Source organism: Pimephales promelas, chromosome 17 (assembly GCF_988280905.1).
Source record: "Pimephales promelas chromosome 17, fPimPro1.hap1.1, whole genome shotgun sequence".
NCBI lineage: Eukaryota > Metazoa > Chordata > Actinopteri > Cypriniformes > Leuciscidae > Pimephales > Pimephales promelas.
The window spans coordinates 29,713,537-29,736,268 of record NC_142785.1 but is presented as its reverse complement, the minus strand read 5'-3'; the positions used below and the strand labels follow the sequence as shown (position 1 = coordinate 29,736,268).

General features: G+C 34.4%; 1 protein-coding gene across 3 annotated transcripts in view; it reads right to left on the bottom strand.

The window, feature by feature from the left end:
- LOC120474747 (cadherin-18) overlaps positions 1-22,732 on the bottom strand; it is a 218,080-nt gene that overhangs the window by 142,948 nt on the left and 52,400 nt on the right. The window lies entirely within an intron of this gene.

The following is a 22,732-nucleotide window of genomic DNA, read 5'->3' as shown; positions in this document are numbered from 1 at the left end:
AGATTGAATTTATAGCTTAGAGAGAGCAAAAATAGGATCTTAGAGAGCCACAGCGATAGCAACTTAGAGAGACAGTACCCAGCCACATTTTTTTTTTTATTTTTTTTTAAGTGATGTCTAGTAACCAAACTCCATCGCACACCTGCAGGTGATAGGTGCGTCGGATAATAAGACCAGCTAGTCATTCAAGCAGATAAGGAACTCCCGCACACTATCATTACTTGCACTTGCACAACACATTCACCTAAGTCCTTTATGATTAAATCAATTTTTTAAAAAACACTGGCATTTGCTGTCATCTGACCCGGAGTTGAGTGATATTTTTAAACATCCTCCTTTGATTGTATACAAACGGGCTAGGAATTTAAAAGACAGCTTGGTACATGCTAGTTTTCAGAGTACTAGTCCTCGTACATCTACTGAGTCCTATACAGAAGGGCAACTATCGTTGTGGTAATTGCGCCCAGCGTAATAATACTTTCAAAACATCATTTTTCTGTCACCCTAGAACTGGCAGAAAATATAGCATTAAATCTGTGATCACTTGTGTTTCCACTCATGTGGTATATTTGATTCGTTGTCCGTGTGGTATTGGCTATGTGGGGAAAACGTCACGACAATTGAAACAAAGAATTAGTGAACATAAAAGTTCGATCAGAAGAAAAGATATGAACTATCCAGTTGCGGCACATTTTGTAACTTTGAATCATGATGTTACTTCTTTACGGTTTTGTGGGATTGAGAAAGTGACTTTGCCACCTAGAGGGGGCGACATAGAATTACTCCTACAGAGACGTGAGTTGGTCTGGATTTACACTCTTCAAACTTTATCACCTAAGGGTATGAATGATGAAGCATTATTTAATGTAATGTTATAGTGATTTTTTTTTTTCTATATTATGTATTTGTTATGAGTTTTAGTGGCTAAGGAGCCTGACTGTTACAATTGTTTGGAAGTACAACTTGATATTGTTGGATAATGATGTTTTTTTTGTTTTTTTTCTTGTTGATCTACAGGGTGATTTTAACTAATTTTGTAATCTATTACAATTTGTAGTTGTCTGTGATGTGGGGCTAATTATGTACTCCTAATGAGCTTAATTGTTTACAGATGGAGTTCTGTGGAGTGGTCATGTACGCATTTAAAAAGAGATGTTTTTGAACATTTTGTATACTCCTGACGAAGGTCGTGTGACCGAAACGTTGTGTGTGAATAAACTTGATTGAAAAGTGCAAGTAATGATAGTGTGCGGTAGTTCCTTATCTGCTTAAAGTGATGTCTAAAATACACCAAAACTTTTGAATGGCATTTTATACAATCACTCTAAAAAAATCTAAATAAAGTATATTACTAAAATATATATATAGTTTATAATTTTTATATTAATAATAATAATAATAATTATTATATATATATATATATATATATATATATATATATATATATATATATATTATATCAATTTTTTAACATCAATCATTGAACAAAATTGCCTCGAAAGTACAAATATTTTGCCAATCACGCATGCTATTTTTCACACCATGGAATGGATGCCAAAATCTTTCAGTGACTAATGAGTGAAATTTGGTCTGTTTCTTACACAAAGTTATCGCATGTCTTCAGATGCGCTCATGTCATATGGACCAGTTTATTTATTTATTTATTTTATTATTATTTTTTTTTTGAAGTTTGACAGTCTGAATCCTCAGCCAAGATTTTCTGCACAAAATTCATTTTTGTGTTTGACGGAATAAAACGTGCTTGGATGCGTTACGCGAGGGACTAAGCAATGGCAAAATTTGACTTAATTACCCCTTTAATTGTCTATCTATCTATCTATCTATCTATCTATCTATCTATCTATCTATCTATCTATCTATCTATCTATCTATCTATCTATCTATCTATCTATCTATCTATCTATCTATCTATCTATCTCTCTCTCTCTCTCTCTCTCTCTCTCTCTCTCTCTCTCTCACTCTCTCTTTCTATCATCTGTCTGTTTCTATCAAAAATACATTTTCTAGAATGCATGCATTAAAAGCATATTAAATCAACAGTTTGATCAAATACAATTGGATACACATAAAAATACACACGTATTTTTTTTCTAAGGAGACCACATTCACATTCAACTCATTAACACACAGAGAGAGTGGCATGAACCAAGTTAACAGTAAATGACGACAGACTAATGATTTGAGTGCACTGTTTAATTGAATTCAGAAATATTAATTGCACATCGGCTCGCTCTAATCTGTTGGTCCTGGTAGATTTGAGCCTCAGATTCACCTCTATATGTGAGCATATGGCAGCCACCGTTGGAATCTGCCGCCCGTAAGCTAGGGTTTGCGACCTAACACATACGGATGTGCCCTTAACATCTGCTCTGATACAGCGCCGCAAGATGCTAAAAATGAACACAGATTGACATAATTCACACATAAACACATAAATAAGTTTCTTAGAAGTGCAGTTCTTTTTTTTACAAGCATCAGAGTGCTGTTCATTAGGCTGCAAAGTGACCAAGTTAGAGCAAAAAAAAAAGAGTCAACCTCTTTTAGAGGATTTTGAAAGCTTTGAATTTCATCTGTTGGGCGCTCGAGGGAGGGGGGGGGGGGGGAATAATAATATTTTTCTTTTTCTGTCTTTTCTGTCTTTCTTTCCTTCTAACTAAAAAGGAAATAGATATCTCAGGGAGTGTGATATGAGAAATGTACCCGTCCTTGATCTTTTGAATATAAGAGTTCACTATACAGTACAGTTGTTTGATGTCAAAGTCTGGTTTGTGTGGACGATGGACAGTACACCTGGTGTAAAATCACCCTTAAAGGACTCAAAATATCTTCCCCAGTTCAAAAAAAAAAAAAAAGTTTAAAACAAACGGAGCAACAAAAATGTCTCATTCCAAAATACTAGAAACATTAGCATATATATGACCACCAACATTTACACATCAACCAGTGTTTGGCAACTTGGCCTGAACAGTCAAAGTGATGTAAAAACAAAGACGTTGGTCTAAAAAAAAAAAAAAAAAATGAGAAAGTTTGCCAAGCGATGTGCTGTGTGTAGCATCTGCATTACCTTGTAGGATTCCAACATAAAGACAGAGTGGCTCTGTATTGTTTTTAACAAGGTCCCTAAATTAGCAATTCAAATGAGTCTGTACACTATTTAAAACTGAAGAGGCCAGACAAGTATGGCATTTCTGTGTAATGAACCTCATGTTCATATACTGCATTGGGACATTTCATGAAGAACAGGAGTTCCCTTGCTCTAATAAAATTAGTTGATATAATATGCACGCACAACGCTGTTTCTTGCCAGTATGCCTTGAATCTTAGAAACTACAATGCAAAAATGGGTCATTCACAACAAGCTACGGTCATGATGTCAGAACTATTAGCACATTAACATATGGCTACCTACATTTACATACTGTATCAACTAAGCTTAACAGCAAAAACAAGCAGGTATACAGCAGGGGTCATTTCCACTATCTTAAAGGTATAGCAAAGCACCCTATTTATTTATAAAGGACAAAAAAGTGCATTCATCCTTGTTGCAATATATATATATATATATATTGCTGAAAAATCTATCAAACTTGCAATGAAATGTGTTATAACTTTGACACCATTTTAAATTTAAAGGATTAATTCACTTAAATAAATAAATAAATAAATAAATAAAAATAAACTTTTGCTGATAATTTGCTCACCCCCATGTCATCCAAGATGTACATGTCGTTCTTCCTTCAGTCGAAAGAAAATTAAGGTTTTTGATGAAAACATTACAGGATTTTCTCTGTATTCAAAAGGCTTCAAACGACACCAGATGATAAATAAGGTTCTTACCTAGCGAAACAATCAGCCATTTAAAAAAATAATTAAAAAAGTTTTATAAGCACAAATGCTCGCTTTTTCGAGTCATATTTCTGCTTATAAAACTTAAATGGCCGATTCTTTCGCTAGATAAGACCCTTATTCATCATCTGGTGTTGTTTAAAGCCCTTTGAAGCTGCACTGAAACTGTCTTTTGGACCTTGAACCGTTTGGTTCCCATTGAAGTCCATTATATGGAGAAAAATCCTGGAATATTTTCCATCAAAAACCTTAATTTCTTTTCGACTGAAGAAAGAAAGACATGGTCGTTTTGGATGACATGGATAAATTATCAGCAATTTTTTTTTTTTTTTTTTTTTTTTAAAGTGAACTAATCCTTCAATGTGAAGAGTGGCGACAAGTGACTTAAAAAAGCCATTGAATTATTCATTCAAGAGATTTGTTCTAAAACACTGATTCATACCGTAATGAATCAAGTATTTATGAGTGTGTCATTGACATTCAAACCGATATTTTATAAACAATTCATTCAAATCAATTAAACATTATAAATAGACTGCAGCAATGAACATTTCCTTATAGATCCTGTAGAATAGTTGTTTAGTTGTCTCTTGTCTACACAATATTGTGATCTCATCTCTATTTAAAAAAAAAAAAAAAAAAAAAAAAAACTCAAATTATCCAGAATCGTGCAGCTCTATGGATCATGCTAAAATATGGTGCAAGAAAACATATTAACATTAAGAATACAATATGCTACTAAAATGTAAACCATGTTATGTTTTTCTACAAATTAATATCCCATGCTGATGAGAAAAGCACATTTCCATTTCACAAATCACAAAGCCAAGAGTTGTACATTTAACGGGTCAACTTCTTTAAAACTTTGTATTATCACGAGTAAAATTTCCTTTAAAAATATCAAATTACTCAAAGTCCAAGAACCAAATAGATTTTTAGTTCAAGCAAAATGATGGGGTTCTCCTGCAAAATCTAAAGTTTAACACAACCAGTGTGAGAAGCCAACAGCAGGGTGCGGGATGCTCTGGAGGTGAACTCTTTTCTTTAACAAAAGAGAGCCGCAGGGAAGGAGGAAAGCGAAGAGTAATTGGAGCCTTGTGGAGGATAGTTTTCAGACTGTTGGCTTCAAGGCCACAGAAAATGATAAATGAATAAAAGAGGATTTTGATAAGGGCTTTGGAAATAGTTTTCTGAGGCTGAGATAAGGCTCATATTCGATGGAATAATCTTAGGTACAGTTTGTTCAGGTGACGCATTGCAGATATTAATTCAATCGTTTCTCACTCTTTCTCTCCTCCCTCGGTTGCGGGCATCAAAGTCTGAGCAAAAACAATGAACCCTTAGAGCTTCTAGACTGCGTAAGCAATAGCAATGCTGTTTCAGCAAATATATATATATATATATATATATATATATATATATATATATGTTTTGGACACAAATTTGCTTTCGGAAGATCAAACAAGGCTAGATATATTCATAGTCACAAAGTGTAAATGTGTGAATTCAAAATTCCTCTCCAAATGGTTTGTGCAGCCCAGGTTTCTACCATACTATTCAAACTATACACAATATCAAAAATGAAAGTCAATCAGTAACTCTCATGTCTTCAGAACACACTTTAACACAAAGTGAAATGTTAAGCAGGATATTCATGCTGTTTCCATACATTGAAAATAAATGAAGATCATGTAACGCTATTGTACGACAAATAGTGCATAAATCATAGGCTACGAATTGTTGTTCTTGTTAAAGGGATAGTTCACTTTGTTGTAGCTTTTAGCTTACCTCGAGGGCATCCAAGATCCAAGATGAGGTAAAACGATATAAATACTGTTCGTTTTCTCACACAAACCGCTCGTTTCGTATCTTAGGCCAACAATGTGTACTTACATTTACGAGTCAATTAATCATGTTTAATTTGGACTTCTCTGTGCATGCTCTTTGAGGTGGTGACCATAGACCTCCATTATATGACTGACAGACAAGAACGGTTTGACCTAAAAATATCAAAATTGAAACTATTGTGGAAACAAAGACATCTACATCTTGGATGCAATTGATAAAAAAAAAAACATGCCAAAAATTAATTTCAAAGTGAACTATCCCTTTAACAGGAATAGTTAACAGCTACTCTTATTTCTGACCTTTTAAAAGCTTGACAGCATTATGTTCCCTTTTTACTTTCATTGAAGAGATCAGCATGACATTGACAAAAAATTCACTATATTTGTGTTTCACAGAAGAAAGAAAGTGCTGGTTTCTAAGAGTATGACGTTGAATTTATGATGAATGATTCTTTTTCTTTTTACTTTTGGATGAACTATTCCTTTAACATGTTAAATTAAACTTGTTACCTAATTTGATATTTTCCACTCAACAATCTCCCTGAATAGAATTAAAGGCTGATATTAAGATTAACATTGAATGTCTTCCGTGGAACATTCCTACTTTATAAAACCTACAGCTGAACGTATAATTGCAAACACTACATTTATTGTTTTATTATTTGAAACATACAAATAATGTCTTGATTGAAAAGAGTCTTCATTTAAAATAAAATCATCTCTGCTTCTAATGCAATGATGCATTTTAAATGTGGCACAAGTATACAAATACATTTTTGGCAAATATAGACTAACTACTAAAAAATATATATATATGATTTTAAATCTATCAACGACCAAACAAATTTGGTTTCAAATCTGGCTTTTCCCCACAAACATGTCATCAGATTCACCAGCAAAAAGATGAATAGACAACAAGCTCTGAATCTTGACCTATAAATGCCCCAGGCAACATCCATTCCCCCAACCTTCTCCAGTCAGACATATTTTATGGGTAGCATTGGAGAACTTGGAAAGACAACCTGAAACAATTCCGCCCTAGTGTCACTTTCCCCAAGTCATAAACTAGCATTGAATTCAATGGACTGTATCAAGTTTCATTCTGTTTTCCACAATATATCAAAGGAAGGCAGATTCATAAAAGACCTTGTCTCCCACTCAATATGCCACATGAAGGAAATAATAATGTAGTGTCCATATATAAGACAGTTTAGATGACTTTGAAAGTGTTAAATGAATAGACACTTGCTTTGTCTGTTAATAAATGGGGAGTTATTCATTATAAGGAAAAACAACATATATTTACTCTATGTCGTGGTTTCATTTAGCAAATCTGGATAAAATGTTTTAGAGTGAAGCACACCAGCTGCAAAATACCCCAAAACACATCCAATCAACTACATACTGAGGTCCGTGCTGATGTTTTCTCTACAAAATGAGGACATGTTTCCCTGTAGAATGATATCATTTGGGAAAATAACCCTATTCCTATCAATTTTTTGAGTAAAATAATTATACTATTATATTTGCAGCATGTCAACAATGTCTAAAACCCATTGATGAATAGACATTTCCCCAAAAAGGCATCCGTTGTCGAGAGCCTGTCGACATGAACCTTTCATTACAGTCCAACCTGTGCTCTGACCCTCGTGAAAGCCTCAGGTAGGACTGGACATAGATATTTCACAAATCATTTCATGGGCAAGGCCATAGGTTTGGTTAATACTGGATAAAAAAAAAAAAAAGAAAACCAATCAAACTGTAGTGTTCATCTACAGTGAAATTGCCAATCATTTGTTCCGTCATCTTGTGTACATAAAAAACATCCAAATAGAGTATGATGAAAAAATACAAATACTACTTTATCGTTATTTTGAGGGCGTGAAGCTTCGATTACATCATATGCAGTGCTTCATGGGAGTGGGTGGAGCTAAAGAGCTCTTTTGGCAACGTTTACTTCTTTCAATTTTCTGATTTGGTGGATTTTTGTTGTACAGTATCATGGGTAATGTAATTTTTCACCACAAATTCACCATGGTAATTTTAAAAATAACTTGAAATAATGTTTCCCTATGGAGAACATGATTGGAGAACCCAACTGTTGCACTCCATTTGACTTCAAATCACACACACACACACACACATATATATATATATATATATATATATATATATATATATGAAGAGTTCAGATGCAAAAGCCTCTAAATGCCATTTGAAATTTTCTAAGTTTTTTTTTTAATTTTTTAAGTGAAATTACTGAACTTAAATATACAAGTTTCATACATATCATCATTAAAGAAGAAAATTTCAAATGGCATTTAGAGGCTTTTGCATCTGAACTCTTCACATATATATACATATATATATATATATATATACATATATATATATATATATATATATATATACATATACATATATATATATATATATATATATATATATACATACATATATATATATATATATATATATATATATATATATATATACATACATATATATATATATATATATATATATATATATATATAAAGAAAAAAAAAAGAGATAACATCTTAAATGCTCTAAACTAAACTGCAAACCATGTAAGTGCTTGAGTGCCTGTCTAGACTCCGGCGGTGGTTATGTGTTTTTCTGTTTTTCTTCACCTCTGAACGATTACTACTGGGAAAGGATAAATGCAAAGTTCAGTAAACTTCTCACTTCATGCGGAGTCTTACAGGCTCAGGTGATTTTTTTTTTCCCTCGGTATTGCTACTTTTATTTTGTGGAATACAATAACAATAAAAATTGTATAAACAGTACGACTACCTCAGTGCCTCCAAGGTGTGTGGATTTGTGAGTGTGGTCAAGCAAAACAAAAACATAAAATAATAAATAATTCAACTGTGAATTTTTTATCTATAGAAATTGTATGAATTATTAATTATTAGTATGAATTATTTAGCAGTATTCCTATTTGTTGACACCACTGAAGACAAATTAAAATCTAAGAAATTCCAAAAAAGGAAAAAAATAAATAAATCATGTCATTCAATAAAATGTCATTTTTTTTTCAAAATGTCATATTTAAATATTTTGTCCCTGTCATTTCTTCATGCCTTAAAATAGCTTGAATGGAACTCAACATCCTCGTCTACAAGTCGATGTATCTGAATGGTAATGCATTTTATGTATCGCTCTCTATAATGTCAGAAACATAATGGTAATTGATATGATTATGATTATTATAAATTATCAAATACTATATTATCAAACAGCTAATAAAGTGTTGCTAATGTACAGTAGTAGGCTTGTAGCATCAGCCATATGCACGTAAAAACTAATTTTAGCATATAAATTACACGACAATACACATGCGTGCTATAAAGACGCTTTTAGTGTGATCGGGTTGGTAGCATAGTGGTGTCTGTAATGGTAATTTTTGTGCTGTAGATGCTGCAATGCTAACATTGGCTATTGCCTAACATGATGATTCATACATATCAGTAACACTGCAAAATAAACAGATCCACCTAAAATCACGTTTTGAGTCAGCAGTTATACACAAACAATAATGAAAGCTTCAATAATAAATGTTGTTGTTGTATTAGTGGACCAGCTCACCAATCTGGCTTTCTGCCACTGGCCACTGGAAACCTGTATATTATTTTAGGCTTTGTGCTGTCATAGCAACACAGTTTGTATATAACTTTACATCCAGTTTTACAACTTTGTTGCCAAAAAAAAAAAAAAAAAAAAAGCAGTGAAAGGAATGTTAAAAACAGTTTTACAAACAGCTTTACAGCTCAAACTAAACAAACTTGAAGCTAAAAAAAAAAAAAAACTATAAGCTTCACATTTCTGATTATAATTTCTATTAATTTCTAAATGCTCCAATTGCTAAACTGTAAAGTGACAGATCAAATAATTATTAAAAGGTTTACAGCTCAAACAATTGTTAAGAAAATCCTTAAAAATAAGTGATTTTATAAGACTAAAAGCTTCACATTTCTGGTTTGAAATGCCTAAAAAAATATGCCATTTATTTTAACGCATTCTCACCCCAAGGCGTCACCTTTGACCATGCTTCAATATTTGACATTTTAGGCGCCCTTTAGCGTCACTTACAGTACATGACGCGATCCTACGGCGTCATCTAACTGACGCTAAAGGAAAGCGTCAGTTAGAGGACGCGGTTAGGTTTAGGTGTGGGGTGGGGGTAGGGTACACGCGATCCTAGGGCGCCTTGGGGGTGAGAATGGGCTGTTTATTTACATTTTAAGTGCTTCAGTGTAGCATAAATTGCTGCTTTTTTAAAGAAAAAAAATAATTAATGTACTGAACTCTGAACCCCGATGTACTAAAACATCCTGCAATTGATTTAAAAAATAGCAGGAAAAGAGACTCAAGATCTGTTGTAGCAGCATGTGTTCTAGGAACAGAACACCACATGGGAGTCTTGAGCACTTCCATAATTATACCTGTAATAATATACCCTGTAATCATTCCTTGAGTTGATTCTGAGCCTGTCTCTGTTTGCAAACAACAATAAATCTGTAAGCTAAACACATCACACACACGGGTGACAGAACCACACCTGTGCAATGTATTTTGAAGAGGAAAAAGGCTGTTGTTACCTCTGGGCCATTTGTATTAAACAATGCACCTAACATGCATTTGGCTTGTACAATCACTCAAATCATTCATCCTGAGTCGTGATTACACTGGTGGCCATATGCATCGCATGGCAGATGCCGAATATCTAATGGTTTAGAATGCCTGGCGGCATCCTGTGTGAATGGAATGGTAGGGCTATCAAACGATTAATCGCATCCAAAATAAAAGTTTGTGTTTATATAATATATGGGTGCACTGTGTATAATTATTTTGTATATATATATATATATATATATATAAAATATTGATATTTATATATAATATAAATTATGTATAAATCTATATACAGTACATACATGCAAATATTTCTTTAAATAAATACAAGCATGTGTGTGTATTTATTTAAATAAAATAATTATACACAGTGCACCCACATATATTATGTAAACACCAACTTTTATTTTGTATGCGATTAATTGTTTGACAGCCCAATGGCATCCAATGGATCTAAATCCATTTTACACTAAAGTTTGGTTTATTCGGCATGTACAAAAGTGTCTTATGAAGTCAAGTGCTTGGAGACTTTTGGAGGTGAATCCAAAGGCAAAAATACACAGTAAAAACTATCAATGATAATAATCGCAGTAGATGCAAACATACTGTGATTAAGACCGAAAAAAAATATGAAGAGAGATTTCATCCTTGTGAAAATCCGTTGACATTTCACTTGCAAATGCATAAAGTCTGTTGCTGATATGAATATGCATGAGGGTAGCACATGCCGGAAATAAAGAGAGCCACTTAAATATCAATAGCATTGGAGGTCTCTGGAAGTGTCGTATAATTAGCTTTTAACGAAGACACAAGTGTCTGCCAGCATTTGAGGCATAAAGGAATGGAGGATTCCAGAATAGAGTTGCATTCTTGTGCGGCAGAATTCATTAAACCAACCATCGAGCATGAAGAGGACTTATCGAAAAAGACACAGGATTTTTTCACATCCTTCATGAATAAAGAAAGACGCTTTGCTTCCGGAGAAATGAAATCCTAATCAGCCTCAACATTTGGACCCCGTGTGACAATAAAACACAAAAAGAAAACACCAACTCTTCACAGTAAGCATAAAATAAGACGGACATAAAGTGGCTTGACTTGAGGATTTGCATCTAAATAACAATTCTGTCTTTATTGCCTCACTCTCAAAGGAACAGTCATGAGGATATTTTTCACGTGGTTCAGTGACCACGGCTGTCGAACTCCAAAAAAGGATAAAAACGATACATTTTCACAAAATTTTAAAGATATGGTTCACACAAAAATGAAAATTCTGCCATAACTTATATCCTCATGTCATTCCAAACTCGTAAGACTTTGGTCAATCTTCAAAAGACAAATGAAGATCCATTTAATGAAACCTTCCTCCATTGAAAGTTCAGATATAACCAAAACTTAGAAGATCCAAAGAGGCGTCGTAAAATGAATCCATATCATGACTTATCCAGTGGTTTAAGTCTAAGTCTAAAAAAGGTATTTTCAGAGAGATATCATTTTATATGATGAGAAAATGTTCATTTTTGGGGTGAAAACTGAAACAAACAAACAAACAAAAAAAAAATAATAATCCAGAAATGATTCTTGGTTATTTGTAACCACTCTGAAGTTAATTCAAAGTGTTTTATCATCCTTTATATTAGAACCTGACTTCATCTCTCTCATCTCCACTGGAGGACTTCAGTATAGAATACGTCAAGAGGTGAGAAACAATAGCTGGCCCTTTTGCACTTCCTCTTATCATCACAGAATAAAAACTTTGGTATAATTTAATGAAAGTCCTTTTTGCTCTGTGCAGTGCATTACCTCGTATTCCGGCTGACACAATCTTGAAAAAAATCACAATTTGCCTTCAAAACATCCTGATCGCCCTGCTAGAGCGGAGGAAATTCAATAGCAAATCTAATAGAGTCATTTTTAAGCCAGCCAACTTGAATTTTATCAGTGAGAGAGAGAGAGAGAGAGAGAGAGAGAGAGAGAGAGAGAGAGAGAGAGAGAGAGAGAGAGAGAGAGAGAGAGAGAGAGAGAGACTTTGCCTATGAGGACCAATTGTCCACACAAGTATACTAAAAATGGTACGCCCTTCAAAAGGAAATATATATGTACTGTATATATATATATATATATATATATATATATATATATATATATATATATATATATATATATATATATATAAACAAAATAAAGTAAGTTAAATAAGAATTAAGAAAATGCTTTGATGTAAACTACACTCCCGGTGATCTATGGATAAGGAATAATTTATTCCAAGAAAGAAAATTTAAAGCAGACACTAAGGGTTAAGACATCTAAAAAGCCTGTATTCAGTCATGGCTTAATAATGTGCTAAAATATTAAGCCTAAGACTAAATAAAGTGTCTATGAAAATTAAAAGAAGCAAGAAGTTGTCTGTGTGTGAGGGTTAACAATGCCCCAATATTATTGATGTGATTCACCAATAACTATTTTCATGTTATGTGCAATAGTGCTCGACTGATAAAGTTTTGAAGGCCGATACGATACAAATATTTGTTGGTTTAAAAATCCGATATTCCTATATATCGGCCGTTTTTTAATTTTTTTAATTTTTTTTTTTTTATTTCAGAAACACGCAACAAAACATTAACAGATTTCCTTAACATTAGTTATTTATGACTTTTAACTAAAATATTATGATAATGCATTTTAAAAAAGAAACTTGTTTCTTTTATTGTCACAACAGAATAGACTGATGATAGTGGCATTAGCTAGCTTCGTGGTTAGCTAGTCTATGATGAGCCATAATTTAGCAATGACGTCATACTGAAAATTGTAAAACATACATTTTCAGGCCAAGGAGAGATGATACGTCTCATTGCTATAACTGTCACGCGCTATTAAAGAAATACTTCAGTCACATTGTCAAAAGTTAAAAGGACAGTCAGTCAACTACACTGTAACAACGTAACGTAACTATTACTAGCTAATTCCGCTTCACTCTGGGCTTATTTAACAGCAGCAAAACTGGACATGATAGTCACACATTTTGTCATGCGTATTTTAGTTAAGAGAACTGATGGGGATGTTCTTTTAATTGTTATTCAAGCAATGTATATATAGTGACCAACTCAACGAGTGTTGCCAACAGGGACTGTGTAGAGTGCCCTCTGGTGGACAAACTATACAACTCCAACACTCATGACATAGTTTAAGCGTGTTTTGTCCGTTTTTAATTTATTTTTGAAATATTCATTTATCAGCCATTATAATCGCCGATACCGTTAGTTTGGAAAATGCCTAATATCGGCCGATACTATCGGCCTGCCGATATATCGGTCTGGCTCTAAAGTGCAATAACTGACCAATGTTCAATTTCTATATAATTTTATCCAAATAAGTTTTTAAGAACATGTTTTTATCCTTTTAATTAAAAATACAGATAGACAAAGACACAGACAGACATACAGACATACAGACAGATAGACAAACAGATAGACAGACAAAGACACAGAGAGACAGATTAGATTGATAAATAGATAGAGACACAGACAGCCAGACAGAGACATAGAGACACAGATTATATACAGTATATATATATATATATATATATATATATATATATAGATAGATTTATAGATATATAGATATAGTGATAATACCCCCTTCAGAACAAAATATGTATGACCACCATCAAATCTCTCCAATGTGAGTGATTAACACATAAACATTGAGAGCGCTCTAACACAAGAAAGATGGTGTTTTCAGCAGACGTACACCCCCTCTGATGCGCTTTATGACTGCACAGTCACAGCAATAACACACATTCATCTACCGTATCTGAGTGGTGTGCAACTGCAGAAATCCAGCGCACAACACATACCATCATCTACAGCTGAGCAATGCACTTTTTATTCCTGTAATGTGTTTTGAATTGCCAATGGGACTTTACTGCTTATGACGCTGTTCACTGATGGACCATTTCACTTATTGATTGATCCAGGTGTTATGATCGCTATGTGTTGTGGGATGCCATGCGGCACTAATGCATACGCAGTCATTAGAGTTTAATGCTTCATAGGTCATTGGCTTGTCTCACTTGACCTGCTCGTGATGCACAAAAGGTCAAGTTATCACAGAGTTGAACTATAAACAGTTGAAAACACGCCAATCTTTCTATGAATCAATAAGCTAATCGTTTAAACAAGCGTTGCTTGAATGTGATTTATTGGGATTGTTGTGGTGCCACTCAAAAGGTCTCATTCTTATTTAACCCTTTGATCCATGAAATAATTCACAAAACTGAACGAAAAAAAAAAAATAATAATATGGTAAAGCAATAGTTCAGGCTGTAGACAACACCATGCCTTTAAGCTTGTAGTGTAACGCATGCAAGCTAATGGCAATATGCCCTGATCCTACAATACTATAACTATTAAAATAATATTAGAGAAGGAACATTACAGATTTAATCAACATCTGAGGTGTTTATATTGCTCTAATTCTACAAAATAGAAGCATTAAAGTTTACAATGTGTCATATTATTATGCATAGCATTGTTTAAATGTCAAATGTGCATCTATTTTACTTGATGCAATAATAAAACTCACAGTGCCCACCAAAACAAAACAAACCAAACAAAAAGTAAAAAATACCACAAAATGTTAAAAATGAGCTATGCATTTACGGAGGTACTTAGTGCTTCAACTAGCATGCTGAATGTGTGCTGTCATACATACAAAGAGATAAGGGATAAGGTAATAAGCAAGCGGTGTTGGTTTGTAACATCAAAAACGTCTTTTAAAAGCTCTCCACTATAATGCACAACACACATCAGAGGGTTAATTGTAACAAGGTAAAAAAAAAATGGCTGCAATAAGTCAAGACCCTCTGAACGATCAGCCAATAAAGGAAACACAACAATCAGGCAGTGATGCTGGGTTTAACTGAGTGACCGAAGCCATGATGAGAGATAAATAAGCACACAAACATTCTATCTAGAAGAAAAGAAACGGCCCTTGACATTTCATCAGGGCGGCATGATTATATACAGAGTGAACCGGTCGACGGGGGCAGATGTCGGAGTGTGTAAATAAAGAAAATGAGACCCCAGTGATGGCTGAAATGGTTTTGATGTGTGTGTGTGTGTTAAACCTGTCTCTTTTCCCAGCGGCAAATCTCTGCTTGACTGCACTCAGATCTGGAGTTCATGAGGTTATAGAAAGGTATACGTGTCTTGTTTGCACTTGTCTGTTAATGTCATGATGACATTCGACTTATCTAGTCATGTGCTGTTCAATATTAATTAGTGTTAAGAAGTAGGGATCTCAGAGCTCTTACTAGCTTTCTGTAGTTAAAACCAATACTCTCAGAAAAAAAGACAAAAGCCGTCACTGGGGCTCTAACTTTTCAAAAGGTAAACTTTTGTCCATTTTAGGAAGTAATATGTACATTTTAGGTGCTAATTTGTACATTCCAGGTGCTTATATGTACATTTTAGGTGCTAATTTGTACATTCCAGGTGCTTATATGTACATTTTAGGTGCTAATATGTACATTTCAGGTGCTAATTTATACATTTTAGCTACTAATATGTACATTTTAGGTGCTAATATGTAGATTTTAGGTTCTAATTTGTACATTTTAGGTGCTAATATGTACATTCTAGGTGTTAATATGTAAATTTTGGGTGCTAATATGTACAGTTTAGGTGCTAATACATTTTAGGTGTTAATATGTACATTTTAGGTGCTAATATGTACATTTTAGGTTCTAATTTGTACATTTTAGGTGTTAATATGTAAATTGGGGGTGCTAATATGTACATTTTAGGTGCTAATAAGTACATTTTAGGTGTTAATATGTACATTTTAGGTGTTGATATGTACATTTTAGGTGGTAAGATGTACATTTGTAGGTACTAATATGTACATTTTAGGTACTAACATGTACATTTTAGGTGTTAATATGTACATTTCAGGTGCTAATATGTATATTTTAGGGGCTAATATGTACCACTAAGGTACCAATATGCAGCCTTTGGGTACAAAAGTGTACCTTTTGAAAAGGTACAGCCCCAGTGACAGCTTTTGTACCTTGTTTTTTTCTGAGAGAGTACCTGCAAAATTTCAAAATATGCTAACTGACATTACAGCAAAAAATATATTTTCATCTTAAAGCTGCAGTCCGTAGTTGTTACTCTATGTCGCCATCTCTGTTTGAAATCTGCAATTGCAGTTATTCGCGTAATTATCAACTTTACGTGGGTTGTGCCCCGGCGCGTCACAGCGCAGATGAATCCAATGTTTTGAGGAGAGTGTCAGAAAAGCCCGCTATGCGTGGGTGCAAAATAGGAATGATACATGTGTCAGTGTACAAAGTCATTTGCGCCGGGTGCAAGATAAGACCCATGATGTCAAAAATGGGTTAAATAAGTGTGATATCGCTGAATATTTTTAATCACATTGATTAAATGCAACCAAAGCAACCAATTTATTCTCCATATTCATTATGCTAACCTACAAGGATTCGTCACATAGGCTCCATCTGTAAAGTTCATAAATAAAATGCTTGTTTTAAATTCTGCCAGTGTGTTAATTATGTCTCAGTGTCTATTCAAATGCACAGAATTGTGTGCTAGAAACACATATTTATGATTAGCAGTATTAATATGATTATCATGTTGCACCCACACACATAGATTAGTTCCTGTGTCATCAACATTCTCAATTTCAGAGAAAGAAGAGGTTCAAATCAAAAAACGTCCTCAGAAATAAAGAATAACACTCAATGCTAAGCAAGGCAGCAAAGAGAAAGTAAGACCAAGACAAGGAAAAAAAAAAAAAAAGAAGCTCGAGTCGCTGGCAGAATTTATTTTAGCAATTATCTCAGGCTTGAAGAGGGTAGACAGTAAGTCTAATAGCTGAACGCAAATACAGCCGACATCCCTCGACTTACTTTTGTCCTCTCATGCTCTAATTTGTCAGCAGAGCTGCCAAGGCCTTGGTAAATAAAAGAATAAATAAAACGGTGCATGAAAAGGCACAGTTAAAAAGTTAGGTTCTCAAGGGCTGGTCAGAGGCGTTGCTTGACCAGCATTTGTAAAAATGGAGATTTTCAGTAAGCTCGTCCCCAATTGCTTGTCCCCTGCATATCAAAGCAGCAACAACAGCTGGGTGCACGTTGTACAATTTTTGCCACGATTTTGACATTTAAAACTCATTTTGTGAATTATAAAATAAAGTATTATGATGTACAGCAGATGATTACACAGAACGTTACAGACAGGATTGTTGCTGTACAAGTGGCTCACACGATTATCAGGGGGTGGTGATGGCGCAGAGGATAAGACACATGCCTTTCGTGGGTTCGAATCCACCGTGAGACACCAATGTGTCCCTGAGCAAGACACTTAACCCCTAGTTGCTCCAGAGGCATGCGACCTCTGACATAGCAATTGGATAAAAGTGTCAGCTAAATGAATAAATGCAAATCAGTAATCCTTCCATCCAAAGTTGTGAATTAAATTTTTTTGAGCAAAATTGGAATATCGCATAAAACATTTGCGAATAAAGCACCATTGCACCACCCACTTGTTTAAAATTAAAAATCATCACTTCCTTGGGAATTGTCGCAAAATATCTGTGATAAAAAATGTAAGTTGCTGTCATCAGCTGTGACTCTTATAGATGGCTTCTGTCTCAGAGAGTGCAGACGAAAGATAGTAAACGCTGTCATGTTATTTTGAGTTTGAATGCCTGATTGCTATTCTCCACCATTTTGATGACATACTTTGGACCAAACCATCATTTAAGATGCTTTGTAATCAAACGTGTCTGCTGATTGGTCCAATAATCCAAATATCTGATCTCCTTTTTTTTATTTTTTATTTTTTTATTTTTTTATTTTTTTTACACAGCGAGAAATTTATGTTTATTTATAAGAAATGTCTGCTGTAGGTTGTGTAGATGTCTTTTTATTAAGTCTTCTAAGTTGTCTGTGACAATTAAGCTCATGTACGGTGTCCAAGAGAGCTCACTTCTCTACAACTGAAGACGACACATGCAAATAGAAAAAAAGAAAAACACCAGCAAATTAAGAAAACATCTTCATCATTTTGTCAACTTGGCCTGCAAATACTCAAAATCTGCAGCAAGTTTCTATATTTGGTTGAATTGTGAGTTTTTGCAACATGTTTCTGTATTAGGTTGTGTTGTAAGTGAACGCACGTTTTGTCAAACTGATGATGTTTTCTTAATTTGCTGGTTTTTTTTTTTTTTTTTTTGTATTTGCATGTGTTTACTTCAGCCTTTTGAGTTCTCTAAATATTTTTGTGCATTTTTAGAATTTATGCTCATCTTGGCATTTTCATCCAGGGTTTTTCCATGCAACATCCCAATATTTGCATAAAAATAGGTGGATGAAAACAGCTAGTGAATTGCAACTTAAATCGTAGCCTGATCCAAAGCTATAATAGAGTCCAAAAATATTTGAAATAAGAAGAAATAGGAGGACAAAGTGCATTTGCATGCATGCATTTGGCAGGCACTTTAATTCAAAGTCAGTTTAAAGTACATTTAATACACATGTGCAATTCTGAATATCAGAAAAACGTAGAAAGTATACAAGATGAGACCTTTCAAAGCATACAAAAGGATGGTACAACTTGTGCAAGAAAATGTTTAAATGGACTGGTATAGTCTCCATACATATGCTAAGCCAAAGCTACACTTCAAATGTAGAATCTGTTAAAGGATTGACCAGGATTTATCTGTTTGCAAAATTGGCACTGAGTGCCTGATTTAAATTGAAAACGCATATTGTGCAAGTGGTCGACAGCTTTAGTCAATCTCAAATTAATGTTAGCACATGCTGTGCAGTGGCCAATTGGATAAACAGATTCATTTTGTGTGATGACACCTCCACAACACATAAAAACAGCCCTGAAAAAGAGAAATATTTCTGAGAAAGTGCACTAAGTTGCCTCTAATGCAATGCAATTCATACATTTTTAATTCTGGCTTTGCTGTCCAAATACCTGTAGTGTCCACAGAATCTCTAATTATATTTACGAGTGGCTAAACAAACAGCACGGTTATATCAGTTCAATTTGACGCACAAAATAATGCCATGATTGGTAATAATTTCTATCATTACTTGTTGAATTGTTGTAAACAATGAAAACCTGGTTTTCAGAAGTTGGTTTGCGTAAAATGGGACAAGCTAATCAGATCCAGCAAACTTTTGGTAAATTTGGAGCATCTGCACTGTGCGCAACAACACGAACATGGATCAGAGCACTTTGCCTTGTCTAAAGACAGTGTGCCTTGAGTGGATGTGTGTGGTGTGTTCCTTGTGTTGACCTCATGAGTGTGTATTGACCTTGTTTGTTTGTCTGCCTTGAACTGTAACTCTCATGTGGCTTTGCAAACTCTAATCCATCGGATATCATTCTATACACACAAAAGACGTGGAAGCACATGGGCAATTGTTGTTGGGATCTTTTCCTAACAGACTCTTCTATCTACTTCCTTGGACATTATTTTGATCTTACACAACTCACTTTTTCCATCACATCTTTCACACACTGTCACTGTCACACTCTCTGTTCCAAAAACTCACAACCTGTAACTACCGTTGACGCCACTGACCTTTAACCTTTACACCTACACAAGACTAAAGTAGAGTCCAACACTGCGCGTCATCTCCGATCTCTCAAAAACACTGTTTGGCCACTTGATTACATAAGGAATCTTCCGTGAAGCGTATGCAGTCATAGTTTGACTTTCTTTTGTCTTTGCTTGACGGATAATAAATAAATAAATAAACAAATAAAAGAACGAATCTGCAAATGAATGAGTAATGTCACCATCTGTTGATGACGATCTAAGATGCCATAAATTTGATTTCTCCTTACGCCTGTGCGGAGATATACAGAGAACCAGACCTTTCGAAAGCCATCATGTCTTTGCTAAACGGCCGCCATATTTCACATAAACGCTTCAGTCACCTTCTTACCTAGTTTTGTGTAGTATAAACAGGCAATGTCTGTCTGTCTCTCAGTCCATTACCAACATACTTTATCGTGCCTTGCCCTTGAAAAGTAGTTCAAGGAGAGAAAGCAATAATCCACATCTGTTAGTTTCTGCAGGAACAGGCCGGCATTGTTGGTGTTTATGTATAGATTGATGCTCAAGCAGTTGGTGACATTCACTGCCTGTGATCTGACAGAATTACAAGCATAAACTAAGTAATTGTTCAATAACTATTTGGAAAATTTTTGATGCAAATGTGAGCGACTGACTAAAGATGCAATGCTACAAAAATACGTATACTATATATACCTGCCAATGTGGGTGGATTTATGCAGTGAAAAAAAAAAAAAAATGATTCACGTATGTTACACCCACGTATAGGTCAAATAAGCACAATAGGTAATATAAAGTTTACTGTATGAAAGAGTAAAATGTAAGATTAGCACTTGTTTTACACAATATTTACTCAAAATTCAATAAAGGTTGACATTATAATAACCATCATACTGGCAAGACATCACAACAAAACAGAACGAATACAAAATACTACTTTTTCTTGTGAAAATGTGAAGCTCCTGGCAACTGAAAAGTGCATTTACGTAAAGGGGACATATTATGCAAAATTCACTTTTATAAGATGTGTGTCTACAGTGTGTTTAAACAACCAGCCTATAATGGTAAACATCCACCCACTCCTTTTTTATAATCGCCAAAAATCATAAACAGTCTCTCTAAACGAGCGCTTCCAGATTTCCCCCTACAGTTCAACGCTGGATTTGCACAAAAGTCGTTTCTGAAAGATTTTTAGATTAACATTATTGGTCCATGTGTTAAATCTCCACAAAATGGCAAACGTTTATCCATTAACCTAACCATTCAGAAACGTCCAGTTGCATTGAAAAACTTCTTCCTGAGACTCTCTATCAGTGTCCGATTGCGCTTTGAACATTCAAGACTGAACACCGCTGACCATTTCTGACATTTTGGCTGCGTGAGGTTCTCCAGTTTTTTTGAGTATACAAAGCACAAGCTGTAAAGGCTCTTCTGGAAAGAGGGCCGTGATTAGCAGCTCATTTGCATTTAAAGTGACACACAAAAACTGTGTTTTTGCTCACACCCAAATAGGGGAAAATTTGACAAGCTAACACATGATATGTGGGGTATTTTGAGCTGAAACTTCACAGACAAATTCAGGGGACTCCAGAGACTTATATTACATCTTGTTAAAAGGGGCATAATACGTCTCCTTTAACCAAAAATCATAATACTCTTTTATTGTCAAATGCTGGATGAGTTACATTTGCATAGATCTGGATATATTCTCAGTTGGACATATTGTTCTGAAAAGGTTCTATAAAGAACCTTAAAAGGTTCTATCAGCACTATGTATTTGGAACCCCTAAAAGGTTCTATACAGAACTCTTTTTAAGGGTTCAACAATAACAACCCTTTCGAGTTCTTTGTAACCAGGAAAAATGTTCTATATGGAACCTTTTGGGTTCATTCATTATCATTTGTTTGGTCCTTTCTGGATTAAATATTTCATATTATTGACAAACATTACGCAACTAAAATATATTTATGAATGCATTCAAGATATGGGGGTTAGTAAACGTTTATAACTGTATGTAGTTAATCAATATCACACGAAGAGTGCCATTTCAGTTTTTCTCCTCCAAAAATCAGCATGATTAAAATGTGATATTAAGTTACTAATAAACAATAATTTAATTACAACTACAAAATGTTGCAAACTAATGTAATATATGAATGAATAATAGCCTATAAAGAACTTTTGTGCCAAAAGAGTTTTTTTTAACATAAAAGGTTCTTTGGAGTCAAGTAAAGAACCCCATGCTTCATATAGTATAACCCCAATAAACCCTTTTTTCTAAGAGTGTAGTAGTGTACATTCAGTTCTAGATGATATTATGCAGTATTTCCCTCTCCTTTCGATAACACATCGAGTGTGTGAGGTCTTTAATGTGATTCATATTGTACACTAATGAAAATTTCACAGTGATAAGGAAGGGAACACCTTCTATCCCCATTCAATCACGCATTCCAGGAAAATATAAGAGTTATTCAACATTATTATTCAATTTTATAACCACGCATGTGTTTCCGCCACCTCTCTTGGACAGCTCTCAATTTCACATTTTCCTTCCAACTCCTACCTTCAAGGCCTGGCAATTCTTTGCTAATTCATGAAATCGATGCAGGACGAGATAAATAATTCAGCAGTCAGCCACACACTGAGTGATTGTGGTGGGTTTGTTTGCATGAAAAGGAGGTGTGCAGTACCGTTTGTCCAACTCTGTTGGAGTCACACCTTGTGACACACACACTGC